The sequence below is a fragment of the Lissotriton vulgaris genome, unplaced genomic scaffold (assembly GCF_964263255.1).
Source record: "Lissotriton vulgaris unplaced genomic scaffold, aLisVul1.2 SCAFFOLD_882, whole genome shotgun sequence".
Taxonomy (NCBI): Eukaryota; Metazoa; Chordata; class Amphibia; order Caudata; family Salamandridae; genus Lissotriton; species Lissotriton vulgaris.
The window spans coordinates 594,366-608,980 of NW_028254400.1; the positions used below are offsets into that span (position 1 = coordinate 594,366).

Below are 14,615 nucleotides of genomic sequence, written 5' to 3' on the forward strand. Positions count from 1 at the left end.
GAGACCACACAAACGGGTAAAATGGAGCTAGTCGTTGAGAAACTGCTGCTAATGCTGCTGGGAGCGGAAGCGTTCTTGCCGATGTTTATAGTCGAGAGGGCACATCGCACGCTGGGCCCGCGCCCGAAGCCGGGAGCACCCCAAGGCCAATCATCGCCAAGCTCCTAAATTACAGAGACACAGCCTTGCGGATAGCCCGAGAGAAAAAGACACTGCAATTCGAGGGATCTGACATCTCACTGTATCCGGACTTCACTGCAAAGGTACAAGAAGAACACAAACACTTTGCTCTGTACAAGAGACAACTCCGTGACCTCGGGCTGGACTACGCCATGCTATACCCAGCAAAATTGAGAATCAATCGGCAAGGTCATTCACATCTTCACGGATCCTAAAGACCTACACAAGGCGTTGAAAGTTTGGACAAAGGAAAGCAGGGGTAGCCCTAGGAGTCAGAATGGCGAGGAGGACTCCGGCAGCCAACTGGACAAACAGGACTAGTAAAACTGTATGGACTCGCTGATTTGCTGAATGTGGGTCCCTTGACTGTTCGCAGCATCCCTTGATGCAGACTTGGGACTTGGCGCTGCTACATGGAGCACTACATCCGAGCGCCCACTGCTTATGCCTCAGAGAGGGGGCCATGGGAATCCCGAGGACTCGACATATTGGTGAGACTGTTTTGATTTGTCTGTTGTCGCTGCGCTTATAGTACGCACACCGGCTCAGCCGCCATATGAGAGTTGCAGGCTGACGCGGCTCATGTATCAGCAACAGCTTGGGACGCTTTGGTCGTGGGGTGTGCCGGTTTGTAAATATGTTATAGTGGCCTATCTGTGCCCTGACTGCACACGCCGGCATAACCTCCTCTAGCGTTGGTGGGTGGGGCGGGGCCTACGCAGCTGCTGCCTGAAGTTACGGCTGTTCCACCTGGCAACCTCGGCCCTCGCGCTGTGTGCACTGTTGGTCCCCTTTGGGGATTTTTTGAGCATTTTTGGGGAGAATTGGGAGGGGGACGTTACCATGCCGGGCCGAGTTGGGGTTGGTCTGCTGTGGGAGGGGGATGGAGGAGTTCTGAGGAGTTCACAAACAGTATTATCATGTTTGACGGAAGTTTGTTCAGTTACTTTGGGGAAATTGCTTAATCTGACTTTGCACTCTATGACCATTGATTACACAGACAGAAATATGCCTTCTTCCTATCCAATACCAAGACGTAATGGCTGACACCACCACAGACGGGGGAACAACACACACCTAGACTGACCGCTATAAGTTGGAATGTTCGCAGTCTGAACGACCACCGTAAGGTCAGGAAGGTCGTCGGCTACCTGCAGCGCCAGCACATAAGACATAGCCCTACTTCAGGTGACGCACCTTCCTGCACACAACCACATGCTTCGAAGCAGAGGGTTGGAGGGTAACATCTCTGCTGCGGGGTTCACTACTAGCGCCAGAGGGGTTTTGACATGGGTTAACCCGAAATCCAAACTGCAGATCCAAACGCTGGAAACGGACCCTGATGGGGGATTTGTTATATCTAGATGTTATGGCCCTGCCGCAGACCCTACAGTTGTCAACACAAATGGCCCCAATTTTGACTCGCCAGAATTCTACAAGACCCTTGCTGCCAAGATCAAACGACTTAGCCAAAGGAGTTCGCTATTGTGGGGGGTGGGGGGACTTCAATCTCACTATGAACCCTACTTTGGACAGATCAACTGGCCCTCCCCGCAGACTTGCAGCTGCTGCTTTGGAGCTGCAGAGCGCAATCACCTGCCTGGACTTGGGGGATGTATGGCGGTCCAGGAATCTGCGACAAGGGGGGGGTACACGCACTACTCTGCATATCATAACATCTACACTAGGATAGACTACCTGCTTGCTTCCTCCTCCCTCTTGGACCGGGTGAGGGACTGCAGGGTTTTGCCCAGAACCCTGTCTGATCACTCACCTGTACTTATGGAAATTCACATCCCAGGCAAAATCATACCGCCATTTACATGGAGATTCCCGCCTAACTCTCTACTGGACCCAGTGTTTAGGGGAGAGCTGGCTGAGGCCATAGACACGTTTTTTTAACAGAATATAGGCTCGGTTGAGAGCTTCCAAGTAGTTCGGGAGGCCTTCAAGGCCTATATTAGAGGAGTCGCGATGTCAAAGCACTCGGGCATACTTAAAGCGATCAGGAAGAGATTGGCGGACCTTGAGAAAAAACGAGGGGAATTGGAGCGCAGAGTTGTTTCGCAGATGACGCTGTGAGCGCAGAAATTAGGACCCTACTGGCGGAGTATCATGAGGAAGCGGACAGGGAGATCAAACACATGAGCAAATACTCCACGGCTCGGGTATATGGAGAGGGGGAGCAGCCGAGCGCAGTGCTGGCCAACCTTATGAAGGGAGCATGGCGGCGCCATCACATCCCTATGGTGAACACTGCTAAGGGAGTGCCAACCACATATGATAGAGAAATAGCTGAGACTTTTAAAAAATTACTACTCGGATCTGTATTCCTATAAGGACGGCGATATGAAAGAGGAAATTATTGACTATTTAAGTCATATAGACATCCCCACACTGGCCAACTCCGATAGGGAATTTCTCATGCAACCAACAGAAAGGGACGAGATTCTGGACGCGCTTGCCAGTATAAAATCGGGCTGCGCACCAGGGGCGGACGGCCTAACAGCAGGCTTCTACAAAGCCTTCAAGGACCAACTGCTACCACATCTGTCGACCCTCTTTGACGACATGTGTAGAGGGCAGCATGCCACAATCTGTGGTAAATATTTTAGTAATTTACCTTGAACGGAGTTTCTATAAACAATAAATTCAAGTATGAAGAGCAGAGTCCGTGGTGGTTCGAATTCAGGGTCTTTATTCAGTAACTCGAGTTAAGGGAGAGCTCCGTCACCTAGGGAGGATCGGAAGAATCTCTAACTTTACATTCTGAACACACAGTATTTATAACAAGAAAAGAGGAAGGAACTTCCCTTCAATGCATGCCCGGATCATATGTTGCAATAAAACAGAAGTCATGTAGGCCCGGATCATATGTGGCAATGAAACAGAAGTCATGATCATAAAAGGAGATAACGTCGTGAAAAAGGGGCACGTGGTAGAAGAAATAAGGCTGAGTCATGTTTCAGAATAAGGAAGCACAAGAGAGTCAAAGGTGTGAAGAAATAACGCTAGGCTGGTTCCTTAGATAAGAGAAAGAGTCGTAACAGGATGTCTGTTTGTCGTGTTTCAGCATTCAGGGGGCTCTTCTTCTCGGAATTGGTTGTCGTGGTTCAACAGAGCGGGGGTTACTTCTCGGAATCGGTCTGATCTTAGGGAAATGGTTACGGATGGGGGGGTCTTGTTCTCGGCATTGGCTTGACCACAGAAATGCACGGTTTAAGTGAGGAAACTGGTTCGCGGAATCGCCCTGAGCATGAAGATGTAATGTTGCCTTTAGGGGAGGGCGAGTGCGTGTGCAACTTCGTGAGGTGCATGATCAGCGCGTGATTAGTTCGTGTTCGTGTGCTCGTGTGTTCATGTTTTAGCACGATGGGCTCGGGGACGTGACTGAAGAGGGTGTATGATGGGACATAACTTATGATAAAAAGAGTCTTTTTCCACAAATCTATGAGAGAGGCTATCTTGGTTACTATATTGAAGCCGGGAAAGCCACACGATGAGTACAGCTCATACAGGCCCCTGTCGTTGCTGAACGTCGATACCAAACTATTTGCCAAGGTCCTGGCCACTCGATTGGCCCTGCTTGTTAACGGACTGGTAGCCCCGGACCAGGCGGGGTTTGTCCCTGGCAGAAACCTAGTTTATAAGTGATCCAACATGTTCGACCAAATAGAAAGGCACTGGCAGTCTTTCTCGATATGGAGAAAGCCTTTGATTCTGTAGTGGCCCTTCATGCGTGTAGTGCTGCAGCGTATGGGCCTGGGACAACCATTTCTCCAAAGGTTGGGAGCGTTGTACCACGAACCGAGTGCGAGGCTCCGTATGGGAGACCTGGTCATGGACCCCTTCCCTATTAGCAGAGGGACTAGGCAGGGATGCCCCCTCTCGCCCCTCCTATATGCCCTGGTGGCTGTACCGCTAGCTTGCGCTCTGCGGGAATACCACGGGAACGAAGGCATAGGCTTCCCAGGCTACAGGATTATAGTTTCGATGTACGCAGATGACACCCTGCTGTACGTCCGCGACCCGGATAACAACTTATCATCAGTACTTAGGGAGGTGGTACGCTTTGGGGCACTCTCTGGTCTAAAGGTCAACTGGACCAAGTCGCTCGCCTTTCCACTTACACCGCTCACGCAGCAAGCACAAATGGAATACCCTCTCCAGTGGACCACGGATACGGTCTGCTATTTGGGGATACATCTGCACACAGATTAGGAAATCCTCTTTATAGCCAACTATGGCACTGCGATTAGTAAGCTAGAAGACTACATGCTTCATTGGAGCAAGCTTCCCCTGTCCCTAAAGGGGCGCATATCTATCATGAAAATGGTTTTGCTCCCTAGGTTTTTGTTCTTGTTTCTTACCTTACCAATTGTCCTCCCCAAATCATTTTTTGCACGACTGCAACAACTGATGACAAAGCTAGCCTGGGCGGGCGGTCAGCCTCGCCTCCGGTGGACACTTACTATGCCTTACACAATGGGCGGGCTTGGAGGCATACTACAGAGCGGCACAGGCATCACATTTACACACTTGGCTACACGGAGACAGAAACATACCTCATGTTCGCATGGAGACCATCTTTGCACAACCAGACACACTCCAGCACACTATTTTCCAGTCAATGGATCGTAAAACGGGCATACTGGACTCTATAACAGCCACCAATCATGCATGGCACAGCCTCTTACAGATGCAGGGTGGGGCATTGCTGTACTCACCTGTGATGCCAGTTGACTGGGCCATATGGATACCGCCACTCACGGAAAAGGGAGTGATTGAAGCTTTGCATAAACTGAACGTAAACACAGCTGGAGACTTGTTCGCTGACGGAGTGGTTAAGACGTGGGAGCAGGTGCTGGGCACCAGCGAGGAGCCTCCGCTACAGACGCGATTTCAGTTCCATAGGGTGCGCAGCGCTTTGGGTGACTTGCTGGGTGGGGACATAACGGAACCCCCTGAGGTCCCTGAGCTTACACATGTAATCAAAACCGCATCACCTAGGGGGCTGCTGTCCAGTCTGTACGAGCTCACACAGACAATTACACGGTACCCACACTCTAAGGCACGGCTGGCGTGGCAGACCGACTTAGGCATGGTATTAGATGAGGACACATGGCGCTACTGCTGCACTGTCACTAAGAAGGTTTCACTCAATGGCAGACAGACTAGTCCACTTCAAGTTCTTAAACCGAGTGCCCCAGCCGTTAGGCCAACTCCTCTCCCCTTAAAGATCTTGCCCACTTCAATCAATCAATCAATCAATCACAGCATTTATATAGCGCACTACTCACCCAAAGGGTCTCAAGGCGCTAGGGAGGGGGGGTCCGCTACTGCTCGAACAGCCAGGTCTTGAGTTGCTTCCTGAAGGCGAGGTGGTCCTGGGTCAGGCGGAGGTGGGTCGGGAGGGAGTTCCATGTCTTGGCGGCGAGGTAGGAGAAGGACCGACCTCCTGTGGTGGCTCTTCGGATGCGGGGGACGGCGGCGAGGGCGTGGCCGGTCGATCGAAGCTGGCGTTTGGGAGCGTAGAAGTTGAGGCGGCTGTTGTGGTATCCCGGGCCTTGGTTGTGTAGGGCTTTGTGTGCGTGGGTGAGGAGTCGGAAGGTGATTCTCTTGTTGACCGGGAGCCAGTGCAGGTCTCTCATGTGTCCGGAGATGTGGGTGCGACGGGGGATGTCCAGGATGAGGCGTTCTGGATCCGCTGAAGTCTCTTCTGGAGCTTGGCGGTGGTTCCGGCGTAGAGGGAGTTGCCGTAGTCCAGACGGCTGGTGACGAGGGCCTGGGTGACCGTCTTCCTGGTCTCGGTGGGGATCCACCGGAAGATCTTACGTAGCATGCGCAGGATGTTGAAGCACGACGAGGAGACGGCGTTGACTTGTCTGGTCATGGAGAGGGAGGAGTCCAGGATGAAGCCCAGGTTACGTGCGTAGTCTGTTGGTTTGGGTGCGCTGCCCAGGGCGGGGGGCCACCAGGAATCGTCCCAGGCGGAGGGTAAGGATCCCAGGATGAGGACTTCCGTCTTGTCCGAGTTCAGTTTCAGGCGGCTGTTCTTCATCCATTCGGCTACCTCTTTCATCACTTCTGCCATCAGGTTCATTTTTACTTGGGAAAATAAAGAGTGCTTAGTTTGTAAACGAACAAGTGCTGGCATCAAACGTTTTTCTTTGAAGCTTGTGGCCCGTGATTAATACCAGGGCTTGATAGTATGGTTTCTACATATGCATCTTTAATACACCATCAGTCACGCCTTTACTCGTTATCTCAGTCCTGGTACTGTGTGCGGCAGTGGAGGGTCTCTGTGCTCTGCAACCATTGCTATGTGCGCCAGTAACCAAACCGCGCGTGTCTGCGGCGCCAAATGGCACTCAAAACGTTTTCTTTAAAAAGTGAAAAGATGGTGCATTTTCACACATACAACGCCACAATAAGGGTCTTAAGGGCAGTTTGCAAATTTATTGTATTGCCTGTATTTTCATTGTTGTGTCTGACTGCTGTTGTCCGTCTTCCCCGCTGCCTGTACGTGGTCCATGCCATTTTTTCTTCCCTCTGTTCCCCTCGCTGTACCCTTGCTCTCTGCCCGGTCTTTCCTTCTGTACCCCCCGCTGCCCGTGTCTCTGCCCGTTCTGCCTTCTGTTCTTAGCTGCCCCTATATTTCTGTATTCCGGATTTTGCCTCTGTGCCATTAGTTTTTTGTGCCCGTCTGCCCTCTGTGCTACTCGTTTTTGTGCCCCTTTTGCCTTCTGTTCCACTCGTTTTTCCCTAATTTTTTGTGCCCTTCTGCCCTCTGTTCCACTGGTTTTTTTGTGCCTTTCTGCCCTCTGTTCCACTCGTTTTTTTCCTTGGTTTTGTGCCCTTTTTGCCTTCTGTTCCACTCGTTTCCCCAGCCGCTGTGACCCTGCGGCCCCGCCCCCCTGACTGCCCACTGTGACCTTTTGTTTAAGTATTGCTGTTAATCAGAGCCCCTTCACGGGCTCTGATTAACAATACTTAAACAAAAGGTCACAGTCTGCCCCGCGCTCCCACAGCCACGAGCCCCACAATCCCCAGCAGCCCCTCCTCCTTACCTGCACTCCTCACAACCGCTCCGCCACCACCCCATGGAAAAGTGCCTCATGTTCGCGCCGCTTGCTTCTTTAAAGCGGCCGGCGGCGCGACACACGTGACGTCCGGTGCGCGCGCTCCACGAGAGGCGGTGCACGCTGACGTCAGGGGAGGTTCCCGCGCCCTGGAGGCAACGGTGGTGGCTAGACAGTTCTTAGCTGGCATCAGGTGGTTTTCTGATGTTTGCCCCCTCCAAACCCTATAGCCTCATGGGTAGAAAGTTCCCCCTCCAACTCCATGATTCTTCTACTGTAACTCCCCAACAGTGGCAGTGACGTTACTATTTCAGCTCTTCTTACACCTCCATATCATCAGAGGGCCCAAAGTTAAAAAAAAATTCTGATTGTACAATTGCTTAAAAGCACGAAAGTATAACAGAACTGCACCATACAAGTATAAAAAAACACACTAAAAGGTTTTTTCTGGACAGATAAACATTGCCTAATGATTAAAAGAACTAGTTCTTTCTCTCTCTATTCTTCTCACTTACTCTATCTGTCTGCCTCTCTATCAGTGTCCCCGTCACTCTCCTGTGCTTCACCTTCCTTTGACACGCTCCTCTTATTTTCTTTCTAATGTTCCCTCTTTTCTTTTCACTACCTTTGTGCCCTCTTTCTGAGTCTCTCGCTCTCTCCCTCCCTTATATACTGTCTCTCTGCATGAACTCTCTCTTCCCCGGATTTTATCTCTACCATGTCTCATTCTCTCTCCTGCTCTCTCGACCCCCATCCCTTTCTATTGTATGTGTAAATTTTGTCGTTTCTCTCCAGTTTCAGGGAAGGCTTCTGTTTCATATGCAATTGTATTTATGGCCCGCTTTGAGATATTTTAACAGAGTAAGCCATGCGTAGTTGGGAGTAAAATTAACCCGCAAAATAAAGGTAATTTCCCGTTCCGGAGTCACTGCACATTGGCTCCTGCAAACTTGTTATACTGGTTGTAAACGTTAATCACGGTTCATACTTTGAAGCGCTTAGATTATCACAATATAATGCGAAGCGCTCCCATAGGAAAACTCAATAAAGAAATGCGTTCCTGTTAAATACCGTACTGCAGGCTGGGTTCCCTGTTAAATTACTGTACAAAACCACACGCCGAACAGATAGCAGGGTCGGTCGCGTACTTGTTGCACAGATCTACTGACTGCACCCCGTGTCACGTCTGAGCCGGTCACCATTCCAGTATTTGATACAACTTACAACATTCAGTTGAGCATTAACAACGCGTCCTAGTGAAGCACACACAGGCAATTGTGCATGTAGTGTCACTACATAAAATATCCCCATTATTATTATTACACCCACCAGACTTGTGTTACTTTGGGGGTAGACTTGCGCGTTCGGAATGAGCGACAAATGTCTGACCTGACCGACGTCTGGACCTAAGGGGTTGAATCCCAGATTGATAGGCAGGGGTGTTGGAGAAAGCCAACCGCCCCCAGATCTGTGGGCTGCCCTATCACCCCACCCCAATGTCCTTTAGGTTCCTCTGATGGGCAGCTGTGCTTGTGTTCAGACTAAGGTGCCCCGACAGAACTGCACTGAACGCGGTTCAGTTGCCCCGGATACACCCTCAGGGCCAGAGAGGGGGGGCAGGAAGTGGGTTAGTAGTTGAGGGGCTCAGCTGGAAATCTGTTTGCAGCCTGGGTTGGGAGGGTGGCGAGTGTTGTTGCATTGCCTAATAACATCCGCACACTTGGTTGTGAAACGGCTCACAACAGTATATGGTTACGGCTCAGACACACACGCAATGGCGGGGCTAGGGTGGGGACGTCCTGGTGGCAGGACCCTCTATCTGCCCCCAGTTCTTGTGTTTTTGTGTTCTGCTGCTTGCATGGGTGCCATGGTGCTTTAAACCATACTGCACCCACCATACTGCACTCTGCGCATAGTGTGATGTGCATTTATCAGCAGTAGAGACTTAAAAACAAGCCGTATCAGTCAGGGTAAACGCTCGCCAGGCAGCCGGCACCCGATTTTCACTTTTAACATTAAAATTAAAGCGCGGATGCCGCAATTATACTAAAAGTAAAGAAATAGATGTTTTTTCTGTTTCTTTACTTTTGGTATAATCGTGGCACCAGCGCTTTACTTTTAATGTTAAAAGTAAAGCATGCGTGCCAGGATTATACCCAAAGTGCGCTCATCACAATGCCGAGTTTTCTCTTTTAGAACCGTTCCACTTGGACGGCTGCCATAAAAGGTTTATCTTCTTTATGGGGCCATCTGTTTGGACCCATAAAGATGATAACACACATAAGTCAAGGAAGCCAGTCCAAGTGGGACGGCTTCAAAAGAGAAAAGAGTATATCACTAATACCTCTTTTCCAATGGCTGGCCACCGTTTAGCATGAATAGTGACGCCAGCCCATGGAAAAGAGGGGCGGGGCTTAACCTCGCTAGTGAAAGTACTCTGTAAACATAAAATCTCGCGAGCTCGACTGCGCATGTGCGCAGTTCACCACGAGACCTAAAAAATCAAGTCGAAGAGTGCATTTTGAAACACAACTTTAAGGTAAATTTGTGAAAAAGTCATAGGCTCTATGTAGTATCCTGCATATTATACTGTAAGGTGCTTTACCAGCCCTGCTCTGCCAGTGCCGGAGCTCTGACTCATTGGCATGTTGGAGTCTGATGATGCCTCGGGATATTGGGACTGAGGGAGCAGAGCGACAGATGGTCATGGGCTGAGCAGCTGACAGGCAGCTCCTGGTGGGGCTCTGATCTACCACAAATCTTCATGATGTCCTGTACCTCACAACCTGTTATCTTTATGAATAAAGCATCCTGAAATACAACCTTCCTGAGTGGACCTTCATCGCTACACTCTAGAGCAACATTCCTCAAACATTCAAGTCCTCTTTTGGTGAGCATAGCAAATGAAACCTGTCACTGCAGAGGAACTGCACCGTGCCTTCTACACCGTCAGCCCTGTGCACTTCCAGCTCTATGCGTTTCCAACAATGTACTATGCCAACGCTGGACACAGCCAGACCCCCCCGACACAGCCAGAGGCCCCCCCCGACACAGCCAGAGGCCCGTCCGACACAGCCAGAGGCCCCCCCCCCGACACAGCCAGAGGCCCCCCCCGACACAGCCAGAGGCCCCCCCCGACACAGCCAGAGGCCCCCCCCGACACAGCCAGAGGCCCCCCCCGACACAGCCAGAGGCCCCCCCGACACAGCCAGAGGCCCCCCCGACACAGCCAGAGGCCCCCCCGACACAGCCAGAGCTGCCCCCGACACAGCCAGAGCTGCCCCCGACACAGCCAGAGCTGCCCCCGACACAGCCAGAGCCCCCTCCGACACAGCCAGAGCCCCCCCCGACACAGCCAGAGCCCCCCCCGACACAGCCAGAGCCCCCCCCGACACAGCCAGAGCCCCCCCCGACACAGCCAGAGCCCCCTCCGACACAGCCAGAGCCCCCCTGATACAGCCAGAGGCCCCCCCGACACAGCCAGAGGCCCCCCCGACACAGCCAGAGGCCCCCCCGACACAGCCAGAGGCCCCCCCGACACAGCCAGAGGCCCCCCCCCCGACACAGCCAGAGGCCCCGCCCCGACACAGCCAGAGGCCCCCCCCCGACACAGCCAGAGGCCCCCCGACACAGCCAGAGGCCCCCCCGACACAGCCAGAGGCCCCCCCGACACAGCCAGAGCTGCCCCCTCCGACACAGCCAGAGCCCCCCCGACACAGCCAGAGCCCCCCCCCGACACAGCCAGAGCCCCCCTGACACAGCCAGAGCCCCCCCGACACAGCCAGAGCCCCCCCGACACAGCCAGAGCCCCCTCCGACACAGCCACAGCCCCCCGACACAGCCACAGCCCCCCCGACACAGCCACAGCCCCCCCGACACAGCCACAGCCCCCCGACACAGCCACAGCCCCCCCGACACAGCCACAGCCCCCCCGACACAGCCAGACCCCCCCCCCCGACACAGCCAGAGCCCCCCCCCGACACAGCCAGAGCCCCCCCCGACACAGCCAGAGCCCCCCCACAGCCCCCCCGACACAGCCAGAGCCCCCGACACAGCCAGACCATTACTGTTGCAGCAGTGCTTGGTGCTCAGTCCGCGTTTCCTCCAGAGAAACTGTAGTTTAGTGAATTTGTTTTGTTAAACCGTTGGTAGTCCTCTCAGCTGCTTTCAAAGGAGTTCTGAGCTAGAAGATTCACGAGCTGTCCTTGCACCAGCAGCTTCTTTGCAGAGTTGAAAGATTAGTCAAGACAGTTCCAGTGACGCAAGTACAGCTCTGGGAGCAAACTTCAAAATATATAAAGACACTACTCAGTTTTTCGAAACTTTGTTTCCGTTGCTCAGACCCCAAATAGCACTCATGGTTCGTATTCAGAGGGTTCTTTTAGAAGAGTCTTAGGTTTAAATAATTAGAACAATAAGCGAAAACTTCCACAATAAGCGAAAACTTACACAATAAGCGAAAACTTGCCTGTGTTGTTGCTCCAGTTGAGAGTAAAGGCGTTGTTGATTCCACCTGCATTAAAAAGAAGAGAAACGTTAATAGTTCTACCAGCAGTAGCAGATATTGATTAGTTAATAGACTGCACATTAGTTACTTTGAATTGTAATTGCATTCCTACAGGATAGTCACACATTTTGCCCTGTTGTGAAATCACTAGGAGTGAAGGAGGCGGTTCCTATATCTCAACCCCTCTTTTTGTAAATCTTTGGGTATCTTGTGTAGTCTACTTGAAGATTTCACATAGGTTCAATCTCTACATATATTCACACGGGGGACCCTTTTAAGCAGACCCTGGTGGGCTCCCTTATGGAAACTGAGCACGTAATGCCTCTTCTCTGGAAGACTGGCCTTTACCCCCGGTGAACACTGCAACGCACTTTCACTCCATATTTCAATCTATGAAATAGTTTCTACATGATCGCAGCTATGGTCGAAACGCTGATCTTGGAAGGGGTAAAGTTCCATCTGCTTCATTTCAACTGTCCGCAAACTCGGGTATGTCCCTACCCCTCTCTTTGAAAGCAGACAGGAAGTAACTCACACACATCTTACCTTAGACAGGGCTACATCTCTCATCCTGTACTCAGTTTTCATTCAGCACCAAACTCACATCAATCCCCATGCAATGAAGCACTTTCACCCTGCACTCAGGCACTTATCAACCTTTATTCTTGCACAGAAAGTACTCACACCATTCTCTCTGCCTCAGACACTTATCAACCTTCATTCTTGGACAGAAAGTACTCACACCATTCTCTCTGCCTCAGACACTTATCAACCTTCATTCTTGGACAGAGTACTCACAGCATTCTCTCTGCCTCAGACACTTATCAACCTTCATTATTGGACAGAGTACTCACAGCATTCTCTCTGCACTCGACCCTTATCAACCTTCATTCTTGCACAGAGAGGACTCACACCATTCTCTGCACTCGACACTTATCAACCTTCATTCTTGCACAGAGAGGACTCACACCATTCTCTCTGCGCTCAACCTTCATTCTTGTACAGAGCGGACTCACACCATTCTCTCTGCACTCAACCTTCATTCTTGCACAGAGAGGACTCACACCATGCTCTCTGCAGTCAACCTTCATTCTTGAACAGAGAGGACTCACACCATTCTCTCTGCACTCAACCTTCATTCTTGCACAGAGAGGACTCACACCATTCTCTCTGCACTCAACCTTCATTCTTGCACAGAGAGGACTCACACCATGCTCTCTGCAGTCAACCTTCATTCTTGCACAGAGAGGACTCACACCATTCTCTCTGCACCTCTCAACCTTCATTCTTGCACAGAGTACTCACACCATTCTCTGCGCTCGACACTTAACCTTCATTCTTGCACAGAGAGGACTCAGACCATTCTCTCTGCACTCATTACTCTGCTCCACCACCTCTGAACGTATTATTTCCCCCCCCCAGGCGAAACCTAATGCATTTACCATTGCTTGTTTTTTCAGTGTTGTTGCCCCTTGATATATTCAATGTGTTTGGTGGTGGAACCCAGTTAGAGTCTTGACAGAGCTGGGCATGGGTCTCAACTGCCTCCTTTAGCATCGCCACTGATCAAATGATTTATCGGCCATTTTTCATCCTGCAAACTCTGCCGAAATCCACTTGGGACACATGCAGGAGTGCATGGTTCATTGCACAAATGAGTTGCCATCAATATTTTGGTATCACAGATAGTGCAACTATCAAGGGTTTGAGTGTAATCAGGGCCATAGAAAGCTCCCCTCTCAGACCCACAGGTTTATGGGAGATCTCTAGACAGGAGTGCACTGTTCCAGCTGGTTCCAGGTTCCTTCTCTGGAAATCAATAAAGTTAGGCAAAGTTTGGGATTGCTTACGGGGCTCTGCTGCCGTCTCGCTCTTTTTACAAAGGTTAGAAGCTTTGATGGCAAACGACCATTAAAGAAAGCACCTGGTTTGTTTCTCATGTGTCTGTGTCGGACTGGCCCACAGGGCGACCAGGCAGTGCCGGAGGGCTGGGGACAGGTCACTGCGACCAGGCAGTGCAAAAGGGATGGGGTCAGGTCAGTGTGGGGGCAGTGTCTGAGGGCTGGGGACAGGTCATTGCGATGTTACCTGCAGCAAGCTCAAAGCCAAGCTGTCTTCCATCCCTGCCAAAGCACTTCTACAGCTGTCCTTACCAAGTCAGAACTGCCCACTTTGCTAACGTGGGCCACATTTTCAGCCAATTCTCTAATGTGGCCACGCTGAGTGTTGTGCCCGGGACTCCTTTCTGTTCCGGTTCGAGACGCTCTCTGGCTCAGTTTGACTGCATTCGTGGTCTATTCAAGCACAAGAATGGAGATTCTCTTTAAGAACAGCTGAAAGCATGTCAAAGCCACAGGCCTGCGTTCCCTGCATGCACAGGCCACATCAGGACTTGGCACACGAGGCTTAGACACAGAGGAAGGAGTCAGAAAGGGCAGTTCAATGCTAGCACTCGGGGGGGGGGCTGTGCAAGGATACTTCATGTCAGAACACTAGGGGGGGCACAAGGACACATCAGCTCATAGCACTCTGAGGGGTGCAAGGACACATCAGCTCATTGCACTCTGAGGGGTGCAAGGACACATCAGCTCATCGCTCTCTAGGGGGGTGGGGTGCAAGGATACATCAGCTCATCGCTCTCTAGGGGGGTGGGGGTGCAAGGATTCATTAGCTCAATAGATGCAGCTGGGAGAGACCACGAAGGGCCTCTTTAAAGAAGGGGACAACATGAGACACAGCAAGGCTATAGAAAGACTTCTGGGCGCTGTGTCTCTAGGGCATGAACATGACACTCGGAGGCGCTACTGACAGACTTCTGGGCGCTGTGTCCCTGAGGCATCAACATG

General features: G+C 51.5%; 1 long non-coding RNA gene across 5 annotated transcripts in view; it reads right to left on the reverse strand.

Annotated features, from left to right (window-relative positions):
* Positions 1-14,615, reverse strand: part of LOC147659546 (uncharacterized) — a 255,935-nt gene that overhangs the window by 19,558 nt on the left and 221,762 nt on the right. For 4 of the 5 annotated variants that reach the window (XR_015307216.1, XR_015307212.1, XR_015307214.1 and 1 more), the window contains exon 2: positions 11,731-11,775. This is a non-coding gene — a long non-coding RNA (uncharacterized LOC147659546). Of the gene's footprint in view, positions 1-11,711; positions 11,776-14,615 lie in introns of all 5 variants that reach the window. The other variant, XR_015307213.1, reaches the window with a different exon arrangement.